Source organism: Salvelinus sp. IW2-2015, unplaced genomic scaffold (genome assembly GCF_002910315.2).
Source record: "Salvelinus sp. IW2-2015 unplaced genomic scaffold, ASM291031v2 Un_scaffold2607, whole genome shotgun sequence".
Lineage (NCBI taxonomy): Eukaryota > Metazoa > Chordata > Actinopteri > Salmoniformes > Salmonidae > Salvelinus > Salvelinus sp. IW2-2015.
The window spans coordinates 105410-114461 of NW_019943915.1; the positions used below are offsets into that span (position 1 = coordinate 105410).

Sequence of the window (9052 nt, forward strand, 5' to 3'; positions counted from 1 at the left end):
CAGCTGATTGCCAATCTGAACTGTGGCAGAAGCAAATAATCTGTTAAATATGAAAAGGAACACCGTCCGGACAGGATACATGGACTGTGTACCAAATAACACCCTATTCCCTACATAGTGCATTACTATTGACCAGACTAGGGACCCTGGTCAAACGTAGTGCACTACATAGGGAATAATGTGCCATTTGGGATGCAAGCAGAGACTCCTTATCCGGATCCATTACAGTTTAATTATACAGCCTATTGTGCCCTTTCAAACTAGAGGAGGACGATATCCTCTTTATCTCTGTAGCGTTGATCAAACTTGCAGGAAGAGGAAGAAGGACTCACAGCGTTAGTTATCATAGAAGTAACATAAAAGCTGAAGTGAACTTGAGTGGATCCCCTGTATGATATTCAAAGTCTGAAGTATGAACCAGTCCTACATGACTTGACGGTGGTGGGTCTTCTTCACTGAGCAATATGACTTACAATAGAAGCCATACAGATGTACTGTCTTCATTTGATCACTCTGTTGTTCCTGCGCAGCAGGAAATGCAAACTTGTAGTGCATTCGMTTTTTTCAAAGGCTTCTAAAGTTTGTAATTTCCACTAAACATTTTAGACTTGATTTTCCCTAATGAAAAATGTGTCAACCCCTACAAAAATATCCATTAATTATAATAATAATATACACATAATAATTCACATTTCCTGTTGCTGCAGGATTATTGTCCTGCTGTGAGAAACGGATCAAATTAAGACAGAGCACATCTGTATGGAAGCTAAAGTAAACTTGAGTCTCCTGTTGTGTGATTTGATATTTAGACCTGAAGATCAAGGTGAGGTGATGATGGTGGTTCTCTTCTTTCAGAATGTATCCACGTTGTCAAGGGCAGACCTAAACATTGTCTATATGGTTGTGTATAAGGCTAAAACCAATATCTCATTTAAAATGGCTATAATGATTGAGGCAGAAGCCATTGTATTCACTTGAGCAGCTTCTTGATCCTTTATCCCACACATGCATGTACGCACGCACACACCCACGCACCCGCACACTGATCTCATCATATCTCGATCAGACTCTCCTCCTCCTCAGGTTCTGGCTCGGCTGCGGGAGCTGGTTCCTCGCTCTCCACCTCCTGTCCTTCTGCCTCCTGGGATTCTGCCTCCTGTCCTTCTGCCTCCTGTCCTTCTGCCTCCTGGGATTCTGCCTCCTGGGATTCTGCCTCCTGGGATTCTGCCTCCTGTCCTTCTGACTCTGTCCTTCCAGGCCGGTAGACAAAGTAGTACTCCTTGAGGGGCTGACTGTGGTGGAGACTGGACTTGATAGTGAGGGGGAACTCCTCAGGGGCCAGGAGTTGGTGGTGGCCCTCCACCAGCACACTCAGGCTGTAAAATAGAATAGAACAGAATAGAATTGAACAGAACAGAATAGAACTGAACAGAACAGAACAAAACAGAATATAATAGAATAGAACAGAACATAACAGAATACAACATAACATAATAGAATAGAACYGAACAAAACAGAATAGAATAGAACGGAATATAATTGAACARAACAGAATACAACATAATAGAATAGAACAGAACAAAACAGAATAGACCAATATAACAGAATAGAAGAGAACAGTAATCAACAGAATAGAACAGAACAGAATAGAATAGAACATAATATAATGGAATAGAATACAACAGAACACAATACAACAGAATACAACAGAATAGAATGTAACAGAACAGAATATAATATAATATAATAGAACAGAAGTGAACATAATAGAACAGAATACAACAGAATATAATAGAAAATAATAAAATTGAATAGAATGGAATAGAATACAACAGAATACAACAGAATATAATAGAACAGAATAAAATTGAATAGAACGGAACAGAATACAACAGAACAGAATACAACAGAATATAATAGAACAGAATAAATTTGAATAGAACGGAATAGAATAGAACAGAATASAACAGAACAGAATACAACAGAATATAACAGAACAAAATAGAATAGAATGMAATATAACAGAATAGAATGGAATAGATTAGAACAGAATAGAATAGAATGCAATAAATACTTTCTTTTCATTTTGTGAGACAGGGTTAGCATAAACATATTGGCATGCACAGGGTCAGCCATGGAGCAACGCCCCTGGATGGAGAGAGCTGTTTTGGAGTGGTTAAGTGCCTTATTCAAGGGCACAACGGCAGGAGATTGTACCTGTAGGACTCTGGCTCTGCCACCTCAAACTTGTCAGCACACTGGGCACACAGGTCCTGGGCTGTGGTGTTGGGGCGGACCCTCAGGGTCTTAGTGTTACACCCCGCCTCCAGGAATGACACGTTGATGAAGTCCTGCAACGGGACAGAGCAGAAAGAGGACATGAAATATCATATGACAATTTGTTTTATTGTCAACATAATGGCAATACAATTTCAAAGAATACTGATATAGTCATAATGATAAAATATCAAAATACTGCAGTGACATTTTCTATTCTATTACTCTGAGTCCAGCATGACTGGACTACCGTGCCTAGTTCAGGGGGGTCTCCTTTCCAACCTTAACCCTAACTCTAACTCTGGCCTTAACCCCAACCCGTATCCCTAACCCTAACCCTCTGTGTGTGCTACCCTAGTGGTACTGACCTGAAAAGATGAACGTGACACGCTGGCTTTGTTCAGGGTGCGTCTCTTCTCCCAGCGGTGGATAGAGTTCTGGATCTCCAGACTGAGCTGCCGTGTCACCACCTGCTTCTCATAGTTCTTTATGTGCTCCAACACTCCATACGTAGTCGTCAGGTAGTAGGAGCCTGGTGACACACACAAGATAGTCATCATTATGAGGCACATACACTGCATATAACCTTGGTACTATGTGTGCATCAGTGCTGTTATGTGTGTTCTTTGTAAATGTTACATTGTGGGGAGTTTGATGGTTGTGGGTTGGGGTGTTGTATGTGTGTGTGTGTGTGTGTGTGTGTGTGTGTGTGTGTGTGTGTGTGTGTGTGTGTGTGTGTGTGTGTGTGTGTGTGTGTGTGTGTGTGTGTGTGTGTGTGTGTGTGTGTGTGTGTGTGTGTGTGTGCGGCGTGCGTGGATCGAATTAGTTTTCCCTACCCCTCCTAGCTGCAGTGCAGGTCCATCAGCTCCATCATGTACTCCACATCCAGTAGCAGAAGCCATGTTGCTCCTGGCCAGGACGTACATCAGCACCGGGAGGAAGTCATCTGCACCATGGGCTCTCCCTGTGAAACGTCAACCACCATCTTAGTCAGTTCACCTGACAGTCAGGTATTTGTGAGCAGTAATGATCAATCAAACATCAACTTCAATCTCCTCTCTCAGTCAGATTTTGTGAGGCAGTAATGATCAATCAAACATTCAACTTCAATCTCCTCTCTCAGTCAGGTATTTGTGAGGCAGTAATGATCAATCAACATCAACTTCAATCTCCTCTCTCAGTCAGGTATTTGTAGACACTGGTGTCGTCCGGCAGTAATAATCAATCATTATCAAAGTCAATCTGCGCTCGTAAACTAGCCCTGATTTTCAAGCTTTCTGACTTTCGTTTGGAGATAGTGGACTCCTAATTAAAAAGAGACTTGGGAGGATGGCATCGTGAGACAACTCTTACGCTAACAAACAACATAACAAAGTTCATTATAATTCAACCACCAAAATCTGCCCAGCAACAAAGACGGCTCCTCACCTGGACAGCCTATAGACATGGATTCATAGATGATCTTGCAGGTCTTAAGGAGCAGATCAATCTTCTTCTGAGGGGAGTATTCCTGGTGGAGGGTCATCAACTTCAGCTGGATCTAAGATAGATGGACGGACGGACGGACGGACGTATGGATGGATAGATGGATGGAAAGATGTACTTTGTTAATTCCTGACGGGAAATTCATGTCATACAGCAGCAGACAAAACCCACACTGTACAAGACAAAAACAGAATGCAGGGTCAGGGGCCATGTTAAGGTGAGTGCCCCGGTCAACAGTAAAGCACTACATAGGAACCATTAAGGGACCATTTCAGATGCAGCCCATTACTGTCTACCTTCTCCATGACAGGGGTCTCTGGGACGCTGGTGGAGATCCCCAGTTCTGTGGTGGTGGTACCCAGGACGACACTCTGGTTCTCCCTCAGTCTCTTCAGACAGCCGTCCCTGGCGTGGATGTCTTTCAGGCCTGAATACACAGCCTCCCTCAGAGGCTTCAGCATAGCCTTACACAGGGCAGCCTCAATAATCACCTCTGGAGAGGAACATGACAAAACACACTGGTTAGAAATCAGTGGGCACCATTTCTAGTTGAGAAGAGAGCTTGTTGCAGGCAGCTACGTATTGATTTGACTTTATCTTAGATTCCCTGTCTACTCTATGCGCTCTGACTAATGTATTTCTGCCTGCAGTTATAGTTCTTTATGGACAAAAGATAACCAAATGTTTATTAATTTAGTCTGAATATGATCCCCACTTGAATATATACAGTATTTATACGTACACTGTGTAAGAAAACCTGACATTCAGCATTCACGCTGGAGGAAAAATAAGTTATTATATTTAAGCAGTAAGGCCAGAGGGGGTGTGGTATATGGCCAATATACCACAACTAAGGGACGTTCTTAGGCACGAAGTGGCATCTGGACATAGCACTTAGCCGTGGAATATTGGCCATATATCAAAACCCCCCGAGGTGCCTTATTACTATTATAAACTGGTTACCAATATAATTAGAGCAGTAAAAATAAATGTTTTGTCATATGGTCTGATATACCACGGCTGTCAGCCAATCAGCATTCAGGGCTCAAACCACCCAGTTGATAATGATCCAGAGTCTATTGACGCACCCGTGCGTCCATCTAAGTAACGTCATTTTAAAAATCCCCATCAAATTATGCAAAATGCATCATACAGGGATGATTTCTGTATTTTCAAAGTTACATATCTTGAAAACTTGATTGCTGACAAGCAAAACATTTGTCAACAATGAACTAATGAAACAAATATCAAAATATCGTTTTTGGGTGGAGTTTATCTTTAATCTAGAGAGTTTTTTGCATGGGGTGTGTCTCAATCCACCACATCCGCCTACACTATATTTACAAAAGTATGTGGACATCCCTTCAAATTAGTGGATTTGGCTATTTCAGCCACACCCGTTGCTGACAAGTGTACACATCCATGRAAATGTCTGCCCTGCTAGAGCTGCCCCGGTCAACTGTAAGTGCTGTTATTGTGAAGTGGCAATGTCTAGGAGCAACAACAGCTCAGCGTGAAATGGTAGACCACACAAGCTAACAGAACAGGACCGTTGAGTGCTGAAATGCGTAAAAATCTTTGGTTGCAACACTCACTACCGAGTTCCAAACTACCACTGGAAGCAACGTCAGCACAATAACTTTTCGTCTGGAGCATCATGAAATGGGTTTCTATGGCTAAGCAGCCGCACAKAAGCCTAAGATCACCATGCGCAATGCCAAGCGTCGGCTGGAGTTATGTAAAGCTCATTGCCATTGGACTCTGGAGCAGTGGAAACGTGTTCTCTGCAGTGATGAATCTCGTTTCACCATCTGGCAGTCCGACAGACTAATCTGGGTTTGGCGGAGGCAAGGAGAATGCTACCTGCCCGAATGCGTAGCGCCAACTGTAGAGGTTGGTGGAGAAGGATGGTCTGGGGCTGTTTTTGATGGTTCGGGCTAGGCCCCTTAGTTCCAGTGAAGGGACATCTTAACGCTARAGCATACAATGACATTCTAGACAATTCTGTGCTTCCAACATTGTGGCAACAGTTTGGGGAAGGCCCTTTCCTGTTTCAGCATGACAACGCCCTCGTGCACAAAGCAAGGTCCGTACAGAAATTGTTTGCCGAGATTGATCTGGAAGAACTTGACTGGCCTGCACAGAGCCCTTACCTCACCTTCGGGATGATTTGGAATGCCGACAGCGAGCCAGACCTAATCGCCCAACATCAATGTGCCCGACCTCACTAATGCTCTTGTGGCTGAATGGAAGCAAGTCCCCACAGTAATGTTCCAACATCTAGTGAAAAGCCAGTGGAGGCTGTTATAGCAGCAAAGGGGGGACCAACTCCATATTAATGCCCATGATTTTGGAATGAGATGTTCGACGAAAAGGTGTCCACATACTTTTGGTKATGTAGTGTATGTCGGCTTATTAGAATATTATCCTCACTTGCATATATACTGCATTTATATGTAAGAAAACCTGACATCCAGCATTCACGGTGGAGGCCAAATAGTTTGATATTAAACGCAATTCAACCATCAAAATGTTAACAGTGACAACCCTCATAAACAACCATGTTGTCTGTCCCTGTTGTAATTTCACAGGTGTCACTAGAAAGTCTCATTTCCAATGCACACAGCGAAGACTGTGATATACAACTGTCTCCTGTTTGACAGTAAATAAGGGGAACATGTCACGCATGTTAATTTGAAGATTAGTGAGAACTGAAGCATTCATGTGATAGAAAGTGTTCATGTGTACGTACACATGWCTGTAAGTCGCTTTGGATAAAAGTGTCTGCTAATGGAATGTATTATTACTATTATTAAGTTATTTATATAGCCACGGCCAAGTAGAAACTGTATCAGACAAATAAAATGAAACTTTTTTGGGGGGGGAGGGGGGTGTCTCAAAATAAGGAGCAAGAGGAACTCAGTATTTTGAGTGTGTAAAGAGTCTTGAAAATGGTGTGTCTAACGCTGTGTATTGACAGATGCATGTTGAGTATATCAAGGAGAATTAAGCATGCCCAGGGAATCGAACCCAGAATCCTTCCATTGCAACGCTATGCTCCACTAACTGCAGTAACTCTAAGATTARAACTGCTAGACTATGTTACTGTATCTAGCCTCTAATTAGACTGTATCTCACCTAATTTGTCCTCTGTGTAGATGTTGGGCTCCAGTAGGTTCTGTAGCTCATTGCTCTGGATAAGGTAACTCTTCAGCTGGGTCATCATCTGCCTGATCTCCTGCAGCAGCTCAGTGCTGGAGCTGTGCTTCCCCATGGTCTCCAGGATATACACCCTGGGGTCAGATACATACATTGATTAGTACATCAAGGGTGTCCAAATCGATTACAAAATTAGGGACATTGAACAAATGTAAATTACATTTTCCATTGCCCATTAGACAGAGATATGAACAAGATTCAGTTGTGAGTCAAAATATGTGTGACCCTAATCAGCCCTAGCAACCATCAACTAAGCGATTCTGAAACATCTGTGTTGAACGGATCTTCTACCTGTAGTCCTTCACCAGGGTGCCGAAGTAGGAGCTCCCGTCCCTGGACAGCTCTAGGATTCTCTTCTGGAGCTTGTGGTCGATGTTCATGAAGTTAGTGAACACGCTGGAGAGGCGGTGCTTGGCTCGGTCCAGCATGATGGTAGGGGTCCTCTTCATCGACACCTGGAGGTTATTATTGATTTTTAATGATATTTGTTTTATTTTGATTATGTTACAGGAAAATGTCATACAGATTCACATACAGTAACAAAGTCACAGAGGCAATTGAATGGGTACAGAAATGAAGCTTTTAGTTAGGTTACTGTATGATGTTAGTTATACAGTTCATAATAATGTTAAATGGGAAGTCAAGGGGACTTCCTGGTGAAATAAATCAATTAAGATATATGAACCTTGGTGTTGTTGGTCCCAGCGGTCCCAGCGGTCCCACCGGTCCCAGCGGTCCCTACAGCCCTGCTGGCCACAGTGTCAGCCTCCTCCTCTGTACTGCTGGTGGAGTAGGAGTCATGTTCCAGGGCAGGGAAGGCAGCTTCACCATCAGGGGAGTACAAGGACACATCTGTCCCCCTGGCCTCCCCCACGTGGATGGAGGTCGGCCTCGAGGCAGGCGAGGGGGTGCTGGAGTTCTGGGGGGTATCAGATGATGAATTGATTGACAGAAGTCCTCCACTTATCACATTTCGGGAGAGAGGACTGGTGGGCGTGAACTGAGAGGGTTTCTTCTTCCTGGGAGGCGGGACTGGATGTGCGGCCCTCTTCGTCAGTGGGGCTGTAGCCACGGTAACAACCTCACTGATGTTTGAAGCCCCTGATGTCCCTTTGTTCTGCAGTGTCTCTGTCTCACCAGCATGGGATTCCACTCCTAACTTCTCCTCTGCCATGTTAGTGGTGTCATCGATGCAGACCAGTGAAGCAACAGGCACTGGACCAACACCGCCCTCCTGTCCCGGGATTGAGGGACGGTTCTCTGAGGGTTTCCGCCGAAGGGGTACGAGTGGTATCCTGTGTGGGGGTGGTCGGGGTGCTGGGTGTTTCTGTCCTGTTGTTCCTCTGTGCGGTGACAGTGGCTGTAGAGACTGAGTAGCTGCTACTGAGTCAGTAACAGTAACTGACACCGCTTTCTCCAAGACGAGTTGAGAAGCAGCTCCCTCTCCCTCAGTGTCTTTGCTGCTGTCTCCTTCCGCTTTCTGACCTGCTGCCTTGGTTATTACTGTTCGCGGTGGCGGTGGAGACCTGGGGGAGACACTTTCCCCTCTGGCACCCTGCTTAGCCCCCTGTGACAGAATCAAGCCCTCTGGGACATTTGGGGGCCTGGGTGGGGGGCGTTTGAACATGGGGGGTACCTGCACCTGCACCGGGCCTGGGGTGTTCAGACTCTGGCTCCTGTGGATGGGAGCTGGGACGAGGGTGGAGGCCTCCAGGCTGCTGCAGTACTCCTCGATGAAGATGGGGTTGATGTACCACAGACGGTCATTACTTTTCCCGGTGGACAGCTGGATCTCACAGGACGAACTGCTGTGGTCCTGACCCTGGTCATCACATTTGACCATTTCTGAGGCGCTGTGAAGCTGAGAACCCCAGAAATCTGTGAGGAGAAAGAAATAGTTCATTGTGATTACTGAGAACATTTCAAAGTAATGCTTTATTTCTGTGTGCTGGTGATCTTTTTCATAGAGGTGAGAAAGAAAGAGTTACCAGTCCACCACCAGTAAGAGTTACCAGTCTACCACCAGTAAGAGTTACCAGTCTACCACCAGTAAGAGTTACCAGTCTACCAC

At 44.6% G+C, this 9052-nt stretch overlaps 1 pseudogene; it reads right to left on the reverse strand.

Moving 5' to 3' along the window:
• Positions 1 to 443: 443 nt before the first annotated feature.
• Positions 444 to 8859, reverse strand: LOC112074372 (ras and Rab interactor 3-like; annotated as a pseudogene).
• Between the last annotated feature and the right edge of the window lie 193 nt (positions 8860 to 9052).